This window comes from Convolutriloba macropyga, chromosome 7 (assembly GCF_964194025.1).
Source record: "Convolutriloba macropyga chromosome 7, txConMacr16.3, whole genome shotgun sequence".
NCBI lineage: Eukaryota > Metazoa > Xenacoelomorpha > Acoela > Convolutidae > Convolutriloba > Convolutriloba macropyga.
Window position 1 is genome coordinate 8,732,059 of NC_134474.1, and position 15,400 is coordinate 8,747,458.

At 37.1% G+C, this 15,400-nt stretch overlaps 1 protein-coding gene across 1 annotated transcript in view; it reads right to left on the bottom strand.

The window, feature by feature from the left end:
• Positions 1 to 15,400, bottom strand: part of LOC142342580 (serine/threonine-protein kinase atr-like) — a 29,527-nt gene that overhangs the window by 6,287 nt on the left and 7,840 nt on the right. The window lies entirely within an intron of this gene.

Here is a 15,400-nt window from a genome sequence, read left to right on the forward strand (position 1 = left end):
TAATGTTGAGCAGACCGCGACAATTGGCAATTTTAGTTGGCAAAGCAATATAGGACGAGCCGCGAATTGGTCTGAAAATGCCAACGGGAACTATGCGCATAAAAGTTTTATCGAGACCGAATTTTCACACAACAAAGACGCAAAAAACACAAGGCTAGCATGTCAAGGCTACACATTCGAAGAGAACCCGGCTACGTTAGCGACAACAGAAATTGACAGGAGAAAAGAATTAGTTAAAAAATCAGCCGAATGCGCTTTTTATGGAAAAGTTGCCGTTGACTTCTTCACCTGTGATCGACATCTGCTTAGCGGTGTTACGCTTCGCATTGCTTTCAGACGCTCTATTGATGACTTTGTCATCATGTCCGATGACCCTGCAAAACACTACAAAGTAGAAATTTTAGAGGCCAATTTGTATGTCCGCCAGATGACGCTAAATGATGACGTTATGTCAGCCATTGAAAAAACCTTGTTAAGTAGTCCCGCATCTTATCCCTACTTCGAAACCATAACAAAAACGTTTTTGGCTTCAACTGGTCTCCATAGCTGGAAGCAAGAGGATATTTTCTCTCGGGAACCAATTCGCATACTTGCAATTTGTTTAAACACTAACGAAGCTTTCTTAGGCAATAACAGGCTCAACCCGTTTCATTATCGGAAGTTTGGTCTCGAACAAATATATATTTATCGCAACGGACTGCCTGTAGCGGATAGTCCAATATCAACAGATGACGATAAACGTCTCTATTTTAACACAATATCCGACTTGGTTTATATTGACAACGGTCATGGAATTAAACTGAGCGAGTATCCCAGCCATTTCCTTTTGGTTTTTGACCTTACCAGCACGCAACAGGCTTCCCATGATTTTATTCACCCGGAGCTGACAAACCATTCAATAACCGTGGAACTGAAGTTCTCAGCGGCTCTTCCAAAGAATATTGAAATTTTTATAATTGGCGAAAAAACAAGTACAATTTACGTTGACAGTGCACGACATGTGTCGAAAAACCATATATTGACAAATTAATGAACGAAGACGAAGTAAATGATTTAATACAGCGCTGCAAGCTACTGAAGCACAAATTTCTGGTATCTTTGCAGCAAATAATTTCCCTAAAATTTTGCAACCAAATTCATTGATAATAGTCAATGCATCAACGTCTGACAATGCTGGAACACATTGGCTCCTATTATGCGTCAAAAACAAGAATTTGATTTTTGCCGATCTTCAGGGGCAACCAATTTTGTTCTATAAGGATTTATATCGAAGACTGGTTTCTACCCATGGAGACGTTCAGCTATGTCAAGTTCTAGAAAACCAGCCCATACAAAGTCGAGACTCAAAACTATGTGGACTTTTTTGTATTTATATTGCTCATCTTATTTTCAGTTAAATGGAGTGTTCAGCCCATTGTTAAATGGAGTGATAATGATTTGATACGGTTTGCTCTTCATATGATGATGACCTAACACTACTAATGTTTGAATGAAATTCAATTTTTTCAAAATTTAATTTTTTCTTCATACACAAAACGAATGAACAACACATCAGTATCAATATTCAAATTTCCATACCCACTCACAAAAATATCCATAATCTGACAAAAAGCACCAGAGTGAGGACCAGTTAAAATTGATTCAAATCTACGCAAAGTTTCACTACTGAAATTGTCTGTTTGAGTTTGCTTGACCGGCAAAATCATGTTGTGCACTGACTTTTGCGCCACCGTTGTTTTCACTGGCTTCACAATATTTCCATTATTTTTGTTTGAGTTTCCAGCAGTTTTCGTTTGTAGCTGTTGTGATAAAGAAACAATGGCTGGTAAACGCTTCCGCACTGTTGCTGCAGACTCAGGTTTTTCTTCGTTCTTAATGTTGAAATCAACCGCTAACTTCAAATTAAAAAAGACATCGCCTTTTGTCTCCAAATCCACTGCTGATGAAAACAAGTATCGAAAAGTTGTGAAAAGACAAGATACGGGGAAAGCCTTGTTTCGCTTGAAAATGTCATCGTAATTTGTTGCTGCTTCTGTTGTATCTATCAGAACATGAAAATGGTTAGTAGATGTCGTTGTTAACTGACAAAATTCTGAATCGAAATGGGAACACACTGCAAAACTTTTCACGCTTGACAAGTTAATTTTTTCATTAGTGACTAAAAATTTAAACTGTTTCTGAAACTGTTTGAAGTAACTAGGAGAACGCTCAAACATTGCCTCAACCATGACTTTTATGTTGTGCTAAATTTCGACTTCTTAGCAGGAGAAGGTCCGTCAGTCTTCGATTTAGATTCAGCTTCTTGTGAACTGATTGGAAAAGTTTCCCTAATTTTTGGCGCCTTTTTAACAAGTTTATCAAATTCTTCTGTAGTCAGTGACAGCCGTTGTTGAAATTCGTAATCGTCGTCGTCAACTTTCTTGAATAGTTTCAGAAACACATACGTTCCAGTATTCTCATACGTTTTGAGAGTGGCCCTGATTAGACGTTTTTCCGTCTTTGAAATATCATAATAACTATCCCCAAACTCAGAATCTTTTGTGGCAGAAAACGGCATATTTCAACTTAGTCTCTGATTATACTGATAACAGGTTTTTGTGAAATGTAAAATGAAACGACCACCTCGAAGAAACACTCACACCAAAATGGCGCGACAAGCTTGGATTAAACAAGTGTCGTCTTTGTTTTTGATTTTAAACAGGTTTACATGTGTGAAAATACAGACTCAAGTACGCCGGCGGCGTACTTGAGTCTGTTACTTCTTTTCAACTTTGGCAACTTTCTGTAAAGCACAAGTCTGTTCAATTATTAACACGTGCGTGGATCATGGAGTTTTATTACAAAGAAAGGTCAAAGATCAAATTGATAAGAAGACGTAAAACACGTATCAGAAAACAATTTGGGGCATAAGAAAACGTGTAGAAAAACTACTATTTGATAAAACCTTTGTTTAATATGCACGTGCAGTATACATATTTGGTCCATGAAACTTTATTACACTTAAGGTCAGAGATCAAATTGATAAGAAGCCATAAAGTATACATTTACGTACTAGGAAAACTGGGCAATAAAAGGAAAATTCAAAACATATGTAGAAAATACTGTGCATAAAACAGCATAAACCTAAACATGGGACATATAAATATATATGTCGTTAAACATTGGTCTGGTGCACTGACAACAGCTAGCTTCAATAAGTTTGTCTTCCTGTGGGTAATATGCAAGTGATCAAAATCGTAGATAATTGATTGAAAACAAATGTGACCTAAGGGAGTGCCTAAACCATAAAATCAAATTAGTTATAACAGTTCAGACCATTTTCTTCACAAGTTAAAGTTACTCTCTCTCTCTCAATCTTTCTTTATCTGATTTCTGTTGCTTGCTTAAACAATTTTTCAAATGTCAAATTTTCAGAATGTCTTTTTACTTGCTCTCTGATTCTGACGAGTCCTGGCAAAGGACATTAGTATATCAGACTATATACGAAAATTATGTTGTCTTTATTCAACAGTACAAAGACTTTTCTATGAAAAATTGGATTACATCAGACCGCTTCATTATACCAAAGTCAATTATCGATTTTGTTGTCACTTTGCCGGGAAAAAACTTACCTACTCATGGAAGTGTTATAACTTCTGGTGGTCTAGTGCCACCACAAAAACTACAGTCGTGTGAGCCTCAAGACATTGCAACATTGCCCGATGAGACAAAGCAACTTCTCTTCAAGTACGATCGCGATTGTGTGCCACTCTTCGAAAACCAACTTGGAGCTCAAGATGCTCGTGACAATTTAGCCAATTTTTGGGGCATTCAATTGTCACCCACATCACCAGCAAGTTCTTCAGGACAAAGCTTACCAACAACTCCGCTGAGTGACCCTAGCGCTACGACAACGCCTCATAGCACAAGCCCGTCATTTTTTGAAGCGCTCAGTAGAGATCAAGTTCCTTGGATATTTGGAATTGGACAGACAAGCCAGGAAACACCCGATACCACAATGCTTTCAGAGGCAAACTTTGAATCGCCAAAAACACCAGTTCCAGAGAGCGACGGAGAAGACAAGACAATCACACCAAACAATTTGGAGACGCCTAAAGTATGCAGTGCACCTAAAAAAAGAAAGTCGGACTCTTCTCTCTCGGTGCTTTTTGAAGACTAAATTTTCATCAGCATCACTTTCTCTGCTTAAATTTAGAGCTTCCCATAATTTATTTCTTTTGTGTTTATTTGTAAGCGTTTATTTGATGTTTATACATGAAAATTTTGCAAAGAGTTCAGTTTTTCTCAAATTGAACATGTTTGAACTTGTTCTTTGTCTTTTAAATTATCCCATAAGCAAAGAACCTAGAAGAGTTTTAGCCAATGGAAATCACGCTTACAACTTAAGTATCAACTTTTGTTTAACTATAATCCTTCATGGAGTGCTTTGAATTGGATTTTACGAAAGTTTTCATCGTACAAACAGTAAAAATTAGTTGCTTCAGCATATTAAATAAAACAAGAAAAACAAAATCTGTACCAGTTTTTCTCTGGTTACACTGTACATTGCATATAGATCTCTGTTCGCAGTGTTGAATAGCAGCTAATTTTATCAACTTATCCCTAATAAGCACTATTATAAAACTAAATAAGAAAGAAAAAGTTGGAGTGAAAAACCAACAATTCATAAGATTCCTAAAATTTTTTTTGGATGCAAACAATAGGTGTCTTGATTTAGAAGGTAACAAGGTTACTCACTCGTTTTGAAAAAAAAAACTGACAGAAAGGCACTAAGAATAATTTAAAAGAGCCGAAAAAATGTAAAGTTCAGGTTAAAACTTTGAAGTTGTACAAATTAAACATCCAATGACAATGTTAAACTATTGAAAACGCGGTAAAAAGAAGGGTTTGGTATCATCAACTAATTGCCAATCGGCTGTTCCGATGCTAAAAAAGAAGAAAAGAAGATGTTTGAGAAAAAAATTTTGAAAAAAACATTAAAAAACGCAATTTTTTTGCTGTTTTTTAACATATTAACAGTGACCTTTGACCCCAAAAAAGTGGGCTCCAAAAAATAGTTGGGATGAAAAGGAGTGTTTCATTGGCATCCGCAGACAATGAGCTACAAAAACTCTCATCACACTCGTCAAATTTAGACAAATAATTAATGAGTTAATTAGCCCTTAATTAAGAGCTAATTAGCGCTTAATTAGCCAAATTACTAATTAACTAAAAAAAAATTGAAATTATTTTTTCAGATTTGCAATGCCCTCGCTATGCTTGACAAGTTTGCTCATAAGCGTCGAGGTCGAAAAACTGCTCCTTTACCGATTTCCAAAACATCTGGCCATTCATGTCCCATTAACATCTGGCATTAATTAGAGCACCAACTACTTGATAAAAAGGAGTTAGAACCCCGTTTTTTGCAGTTTTGCACTCCCCGGCGGCATCATGCGAAGTTCTATTCTGAGACCTGTCATCGAAAAAAGCTTTTAAAGAAAAAACATGTGTAACTGTCATGTAATTGTCATGTTTTGACAATTTACGACTTGATTGACAGAAAAAACTAACTTTTTTTCTGATGATGCTGGAGCAGTTTTTTCAACGGGTTCCTATGTTTTATGACGCTACAAGCGTTTTTCATTCCCACAACTATTGCGTAGCGTTGCTATAACATCCACTTTCAAACAGTAGTCAAACAACGCCCTCATGTGGGGTTTTTTCAAAAAGAACATGTTTAATTGCAAACCAATTACACTTTTTGCATTAAAAAAGTCATCGCATTCTGTCAATCGGTTGCCCGATCACCTATTCTCACGGTATCTAGAGAAATGAATTGAAAAAATATAGCTTTAAAATATAAAATTTTACAAAAATTCAAATAAAATAAGCCCGCCAAAACCGACCAATCAGGTTACAGCATTTTAAAATTTCAAAATTGGCGCGCAAGGTTTTCCATGGCCTACGTTTCGGTGAAACACGAGAAACCATTATCTGTTCTTTCGTCTCTCAAATTGGATTGTTATTACTCAAGCTAAAGCTTTTGTTGCTGCCCAAATTACAAAACTCAAAAATGTTGTACCTTTGCCGTTATTGCAATTCTTCATTCAGTACTGCTAGCAATCGGACTAGACATGAGCATCATTTCCACCCGGATGAACTTGGTTTACCTACTTACCAATGTTCATTATGCGAATTTACTTCACGAAAAATCTCGAATCTCGAGCAACACATGAGGACCGAGCACCCGCGATTCACCAACTGTTGCCGGAGTTGTCATCTTGGTTTTAATGACTCTCACTTGTATGCTCAGCATATGAACTCTGTGCACTCTCTACCCGTATTTGGCGAGGAGTTTGAACCAAGAGATACGCCGACGGAAAGTGCGTACAACGGTCTCTTGCGAACGTTTGAGACAACTGACGTAGATGAAGCACGTGACCTCGAAACCTTCATGCGTGCACAAAAACCCAGAATCGACAGCCTCATAAGTGAGCAGTTATGCCATGGGCCACAGAAGGTTCAGTTGTGTGCGAAACTACAGCTGATAAAATACCATAATGACCAGTCCGATAATGCGGAAGATGAGCGTATCGAAATATACGCCAACTCACTTATGACTCCAGTCTACGTCAACGGTCTCACGAATGCAGCCTACTGGGGAATGGTCGAAAAAATGATGAGCGTTTTAACGACATTTGCGTCGATGGGAAGTGGATGGGTACTCGAAAAAGTGCTGAAAGTTGATGTGAAATTCGCACGTTTCAGACCAATTCGCGGCTCGTCCTATATTGCTTTGCCAACTAAAATTGCCAATTGTCGCGGTCTGCTCAACATTAGAAATCACGAAGACCAGCAGTGCTTCAGATATTGCTATGTAGCAGCATATCATCTGCATCATGGAATAATTCTGGACAGAGTTGATCAGAACTACCAAATTGCCAAAACATCCCCAACCACTTACAATCAACCGGGAATTCATCAACCATTAGGTGAATTCGATATACCTATGGGCTTTGAGGATATTCCTGAATTCGAAAAACTGAATGATGTTCAAGTTAATGTGTTTGGCTACGAAAACGGTCAACTTTTTCCTATAAAAATTTCGTCATACGAATCCAAATTTGTAATGGATCTACTTTTGTTGTATGATCACGATCATCACCACTATGTAATGATTACTCACCTTGTAAAAGTCGTTTGCTACGTACGACGTATTGACTTTCGTTATTGTTATCGGATCTGTCGAAATTGCTTTTGGATATGTCGAGACGGCCTCGAAAGTTACAATGTGCACATGACTAACTGTGGCAACAACGCTCCCGCAGTTATTCACATGCCTTCAAGCGATCAAAACTCATACAAAATTACAAACCTCTCAGCAACTTGGTTCGTACCTTTAGTAATATATTTCGACTTTGAGTCCGTTCTTACACCCGTGTCAAGATGCAAAGGACCTAGTAGCAGAGCATTTACACAAGTAAAGGAGATTCATGAACCGTGTGGGTTTGCGTTAACAGTAATTGATCACCACTCTAGCAAACCAATTTTTTAACAAGTTGACAGTTCCGAGGACTGTATGGCTAATTTTGTGAAAGTGCTACACAAGCTTGCAAGAGATATCCGCAAGCAAAAAAGAAAATATCCGTTTTTCAAAGGCAACAGGCGAAGTTTGGACAAATCTCAAGCTACACAATGCTGGATTTGTGAGAAACCGTTTTCGGAAGTCGAAGACCCAGAAAACTCGATTGACTTAGACCATTGCCACTATAGTGGCAAATTTCTTGGGTGGGCGCATGAAAAGTGCAACCGAGCAAGGAGAAACATCAATTTCATTCCTGTCGTAGGTCACAACATACAAAATTATGACCTACACCACATTTGCCTAGCCCTAAACAACTGTGAACCAACAACGACCATCAGCGTCATACCAGCCACGGACGAAAAATACATATCTATGACCTTTGGTGTGCTCATTGACACATTTGTTAACGAAAAAGGGACAACGGTTAAGGTGTATGAATATCTACGGTTCATCGACTCCTTCAAAATGATGAATAGCTCACTTGAAAAGCTCGTGGAAATACTCCCGGCGAATCAATTTGAAAAAATGAAGTCAATGTTTCCGACGGTCTCGGGTGAAAATATTCAGCTGCTAAAACAGAAAGGCTACTATCCCTATTCGTATATGAGTAGTCGTGCCAAGTTCTCTGACACACAACTACCACCACTAGAGAAGTGGGGAAACACCTTAGACGGTGGCAATGTGAATATTACAGAAAGTAATTTAGCTCATGCAAGCAGGATGTGGGAAATTCTTAGCTGTGGAAGACTTCCAGATTACCACGACGCTTACTTAAAATTAGACTATGCACTATTGGCCTGTGTCTGTGAATTTCACAGAGAATTGAGTTTTGCTACCTATAAGTTGGACTGCATGCACTTTTTTACTTTACCCAATATGGCCAAAGAGGCTTCATTGAGGATCTGCAAAGCAAATGTCGAGTTATTGACAGAGAGAGAACATCTAGATATGATCGAGCCTGCAATCCGCGGTGGCGTCACCTCTGTCTACGAAAACCGGCGCTTCATTGCTAATAACCAATAAATTCCAAACTACAATAGCACAGAAGATCATCAATTCGGTTTCTGTGTTGATGCGAACAATTTATACGGAGGAGTGATGCAACTTGAAAAACTCCCCCTCTCAGAGTTCGCATTCAACACAGAAGTTACAATTCAAGAGGTCCTAGACACACCCGACAACGCCAGCGTGGGATATTTTGTGGAGGTCGATATTTCATACCCGCCAGGATTGCATGACGATCACCGGGATTTCCCCCTGGCCCCTACCAAGGACATTGTTGAAGAGGAGTGGTTGGGAGAATACCAACTTAATTTGAAAGAGCAACACAACCTGCCCACATCAAAAGTGAAGAAATTATTACGTTTTTTGACAAGGAGAGATATGTGGTTCACTACAAATTGCTCAAACTTTATATTGAACTTGGACTTGTAATCAAAAAAGTGCATAGAGTACTGCAGTTCCGCAAAGAAAGCTGGCTATCACCATATATTACGTTAAACAGTGAAAAACGACAAGTCGCATCTAATAAGTTCGAAGAGAACTTTTACAAGTTAATGAACAACGCTGAATACGGCAAGAACTGCGAATCTAAGCGACGCCGCAGTAAAATTACAATCACGCGTAACGCTGAACAAGTGCTGAACGTAGTGTCTAAGTTCGAGTTTGACCGCTACATGATATTCGGTGAAAACATGGCTGCTTTGACGACACGCCCAAAATCTATCTTTTGGAACACTCGGACTATTGTGGGAGCCACCATCTTAGATTTGGCGAAATATCACATGTATTATTTCCACTATCGGGTCATGCGTCCAAACTTCAACTGTCGCCTATTATATAGTGATACGGACAGCCTCTTATATTCTGTTCAAAGTTCAGACTTTTACAAGCAATTATCAGAAAAGCCGCAGTCAGTTCTGAGCCATTTCGATTTTTCAAACTACCCGTCTGATCATTTCTTGTTTGATGCCAGTAACACAAAAGTAGTCCTTAAATTCAAGGATGAATTCGCCGGCAACTACATTACCGAATTCATCTGCCTAAAGCCAAAGCTATACTCCATTCTGTCAACGAGTAAGTTTATTCTCTTTGAAATCAATAATATTAGTCTTACTATAAATGTATATAGTTGGTTAGTAAACATCTGGAACTTGTTAGTTTGTATTGTTATTATACAGGGGATTAGTAAAAAAAAATTGCGCCTATTTTTTTTCATTTTCTTTCTATCTTTTCAGGTTGTAGAAAACTCTCAGCAAAAGGAGTGACGAAGGCTGCGCAACAACATCTACGGCACGCAGACTTTGTGAATACCCTGCTGTCAGGCAACAGTGTACGTGCAGAGAACACCCGGATTGTTTCTGACCACCACTCGTTGCGCACAGTAACTACAAACAAAATCTGCTTGTCAGCGTTTGATAATAAACGCTACATACTACCCGATGCCATAAAAACCCTCCCTTTTGGCCACTATGAACTGGGCGATTATGCTATAGATGAAATCAATTGGAGCGACAACGATGTGGAGTGGATTATGAAAATTCTGGCGATTTGAGTGACTTACAGCTTAGTTCAAATCCTGACTGGGATAACAGTTTCGTTGTGCCACAATCGTCTCCAGAAACCAACACCCAAAGCTCCAACACATGGCAGCCAGCCGACCCTGGTTTTCTAGCTGCTGAGTTGATAAATGATTCGGATATTGAGAGCAATGATATAGTCGATTTTGATGCAAGTTCAGATGAAAACTCCAGTCCCGATAACCCGTTTATTAATTTTGAAGCAGAGGAAGCCAGTGAAAGTGAGCCAGAAGAACCAGTGTTTAAAACTGCAAGGCGCTATTAGACTGTGTAATTAAATTTAATAGCGCAGAAAAGCGCACACAAAACTGTACAAGTCTTGATTTTGCATGGAGTTAGGTATTTGGTTTTAATTTAAATTGATTGAGTGTTTTGAAAGCGCTAAGACTACTGAGAAAGCGGCAAGAAAGAAAGATTGGAATAAAGCGGAAAGGAAAGGTTTTTGGATGTACAAACTATTCAATCCCTCCTAACCTAATTCCCACTCATGATCACTCCCTATATTCCCATGTTTAGTATCGCATGAATACCCCCCCCGCTCTTAACGCTCTTATTATTTACTACTCAGGTTGCATAAAAAAAGACACACACGTTTACAATAATTGCTTCAAACTTCGTTCGAGAGTAATTAAAAATTTCTAAATTACTGAATGTAGTATATTAACAGCAGTATCAAGAAATTATTTTTCTTTAAAAAAGGAAATATTTCTAATTCTGACCTCATCTCGTACACATCTTTAACCCCTACCAGCTGTGCTCAAAATTGTTTCACATCAGAGAAACAGTCAGAAATGTGGGGAATAACCGGAAAAACAGCTGGATGACAAGGAAAAACAAGCGATTCTTCGCCTAACGGGCCTCTGCAATTACGCAGAAACCTCAATTATTATTACCTAGTGCGATAGTGAACCACTGTTAACAGTCAAGCCTCTCATGCGCTTCCGTAAGTTATCTCGCAGTCGGTGTCGGATTATCAACGGGCCCGATGAAATTTGAAATAAAGTTCAAATCAAGAGCTTAGATTCGTTTCAACAATCGCACTGCGTTTGGAATGCTGTACGCGAGCGCCGATACTTACTTCTCTTCTTTAATAGGTTAAAACTCTTCACTTAAATCATAGTTAAAAATATATTGCAAATAACAATTTCCGCAGATGTCCAGGCAATAGCCGCAAAAAAGACCACTGAGACGCCCATAAGTTGAAATGAAGATCACCGGGACCAAAGATTTTGATTTCCAATTCCATCCTTATTATCAAATTAAATTTCAAACACCATGTCCTTCTCCAGTACTAAACGTTTACAACAATCTAGTTCGCGTGACCTGTATTCAATTTCAATCAGTGTAGATTTTGAGCTCAAGACATTTTATTGAGCGAGGTATGTCATGTTTGATTTACGACACGGTTGACCCAAAAACTCATACCAAAGAGAGGAACAAATGACGTCACGAACAAAAAATCAGCTGTAGAGGTGTATAAGACAGTGAGAACGTAGCTCTTTGACTTCTTGGCTCATGGTCAAATGGTCGGATAAATGCGAATTCAAAAATTCAACAAAACACAAACATAGCTGGCAGATTGCCAGAAAATAGCCGCAATAGATTCGTAGATCGTCAGTCTAAAAAACAGTAAAAAAGACAGACTAAAAAAATTCGTCTTTTCATTGAAGGCTGATCTGTTATATTTTGATTAAAAATCTGTATATGTTATTGCTGCCTCTATTAGCTGATCTCAAATAACCTTCAATTAGAGTGACACACACCCATTTGACCTTATCTCTTTGAATTAAAGTAAATAAAAGTCAATTTCAAAGTGAGGAAGTCATTTTTGAGAGTGAGGTAAGTCAAGTGTGACCAAAAATTTAATCACGTGCATGAACAAAAAACTCGCTCCACTAAGAGCGAAAAATGACGTCACACATGCATTTCAGTTGAAATTGCATGAACGAATGAACAAAAAGCGGCTGTGACGTCATATGGTCGTAACAAAAATCATGACGACGAAATAAAAAAACATAGCAGGACGTCCTGAAATACAATTCAAAGAATTGAATGAAAAACTCAGACGCACTCTACTTGATCAGCAGATCACTTGAACAATGCCAGCCAGAACACAAAAATCACCAAAGAATTGAGAAACTAAAAGAGTCAAAACTAAACAAAAACAAACTCATTGCCAAAACTCTTGAAGCTTTTAAACCTAAGGCAAAACTTTTTCCCTTTAAAAACACCTATTACAAAAATATATTCAAAACCAATTTTTGTTTCTGAAATCGGTCCAGTATTATATCTGCAATACCTGAAAAATATTCATTGGCCCTTGAAGATCGATTAACTTGAAAATGACCAAAAAATTTAAGAAAAAAAAAGAAATCAATTGCAAGTTATAAGAAAATGTTGCTGAAATTGTGATATAAATATCTTCAGAATCATTTCTGTGTCTCTAGAGGCTATCCAGTAACCCAATTCCAAGCATTAAAAAATCATTGGCTCATAGATCGATAGGCAATAAATTTCAGAAAAAATTTCAAATTTCAAAATAGAAATTCCTTCTATTAAAATGTTGAAAGCCATTAAATTGCCCCCCTAGCAACTATTAAATAAAATATTGTCGAACCCTGGATGCGTTTACCTGGCAACTGAGGCAAGAAAAAATAAATAAAATACAAACAATTTAAAAAAAAACTTGAAAAAAATTGCAAATTCTATCAAACAATTTCTAAAAGTCGAAAGGTTAAATTGTTGAAAACAAATCCATTGAAACTAAAACCCGTGCACTAACTTTTCATCAAAACGTGGAATAGGTTTTCTTGCACTTGAGAATGGACGAATATCAAAAACTGACAAAAACTTTAGGAAACATTAAAAAAATTGCAGATCTTAAAAAAATGCTAAAATTCGAGACATTAAAAAGTTAAAAAGCGTTCCATTGTTACTAGAAACAATGCAGTTCCCTATTAACCAAAACTCAACGGAGATTGCCTACTCCTGAAACTGGAAAAACTGACAAAATGATGAAAATTTTCAAAAACCTGAAAAAAATGCAAATTTGTTCAAAAAAATTGCTAAAATTTGTGATATTCAAAAGATGAAACCTATTCCATGGCAACTAAAATTTTTTCAGTAACTTATTATCCAACCCCTAATATAGGTTTCTTGCCCCTGGGACTCAAACAACTTGAAGGATGACAATAAATATGTCAAAAAACATGAAAAATTTGCAACTTTTGTCAAAAAATGCTAAAATTCATGTCAAAAAGTTGAAAACCGTTCCATTACCACTAGAAACTGTGCAGTAACCTATCATCCAACCCTTTATCAAACCCTAGAGGAGGTTTCGTGACACCTAGGGCTAAAAAACTCAAAAAATGACAAAAATTTTCAAAAAACCTGAAAAAAATTGCAAAAATTAGTATCATTTTGTGTGTTTGTGTTTGTAGTACCACGACATATAGCTCATAAAATGGTCATAACAAGCAATTTTGTCTCGCAAAAGGCCTTCATCAGCACTTAAAAACTTCAACCTTAGACTAATCAAACAAAAATCTCAAAAAAATCACAAAAAACACGAAAAATTGCACCATTTTGAGCCGAAAAACTCCTAAAAATGACCTTTTAACCTTTAATTATGGCAATCCCAGCAGCTGCACCACTATACGCACTTGAAGGACTACTAAAGCCCACTTTGGGCCTCTAATGAAACTTAATGCCCGCTGGGCTTTACCTGTTTATCCCGTTTCGAAAGATCAAAGTCATTGAAAAACGTGTGAACACATCTTAAAAAAAAAAAAACACAGCGCACCAATACAATTCAAATTCTTTGAATTGTAAAAAACCAAGAGAAGGCCAATAATAGCCCCAGCTATCGCTGTGCGGCTATTAATTAGAGAGCATGCATCACCTTTATTACTGTTCGCATAAAAAACAGTCGAACTGAGTTAAGTATCAACAATCCGTCAAAACAAAAAATCTTTTCAAACAATCTCTCCACTATAAAATCAGTTTAAAAAACAATCAGACCGTAAACTTACTTTTTTACTCCAGTGTGGATAAAATAACTGGTGAAAATTAACTGTTAAATGACAACATAAAGACAAATGGCTGAACAGATCTCAAAACATAGCCGAAATAATTCGGAAGACTCAAAGTGGAACTTGACCAAGAATCGAGGGAACTATATACCTCACAACAAAATAAAAGTACAAACTTGATTATATAAACTAAGTATACGTAATCCTTAAAATAAAGAATAAAAGTTAAATTGTATTAAATTTAAAGAAATTAAAGCGGCGCAATTTAATTCAGGGGCTGTAGTCTAGATAAATTTTTCTTAATGGGCACGAAAACATTAGGCAAAGGTAGGATTCCAACCCCGACCTCCTCAGTCCAATTCCGTCAGCTCGACGGAGGTATTAACCACTCGGATAGTAGGGCCTTGTTATGAACTCTCCAACAATCGGTTTCGTTTGAACAACAAATTTTATTTCGGAGTGAGAGCAATTGAAATCGCTCAAAAATCAAAAAGACCTGTGTGAAAAAGTCACTTGAGAAGTCAAAGACTATTCTAGAAGAAAAGCGTAAAAATTGCATAAAAAAGACAATTACGTTTACAATAATTTCTTCTCATTCGGGAGCAATTAAGAATTCAATCTTCTCAAAATAACACAATTCACTATTTGGTCAAATATTAAGTTTAAAAGAAAAAGCGTTTAAAGAAACCACGACTGGTTTTAAATACACGATCAAAGCTAACTACAACCAATGACTCCCTTCTGGAATCAAAAATTTCAATCGTTACTAATATACGCTACTATAACAACCAATTTGGCCGACACTGTTAAAAAAATTATAACACGCTTCAAATGACGCATGTGAACAAAACATTTCTCTCGCTTAGCGACAACTTTTTAACACTTACTTGTCTCAATCTCGTTCGAAAAGCATGATAAACAGAACAAATCTCCTTAAGACATGATTTCAAAATTTATTCACTCCTCCAATTTTCAAACAAAAATCCTAACAGCACTTTCTATAAGAATTTTAGAAATGAACTGCTACCAATTAAGTTAGACTGTCTTAAATGATTAGTAAATCCATTTCCAAGACTTTCAAAACCTCTAAGACTTTCATCGCCCAAAACGGACTCCACAAAAATAATTTGTGCGTGGTGGCATGTAGTTTAACCTTTTTCATAGAAGGCAGAATTTAGCTTCAAATACTACAAATTCGAAAATATTGTCGTCGTCAGCACTTCTTT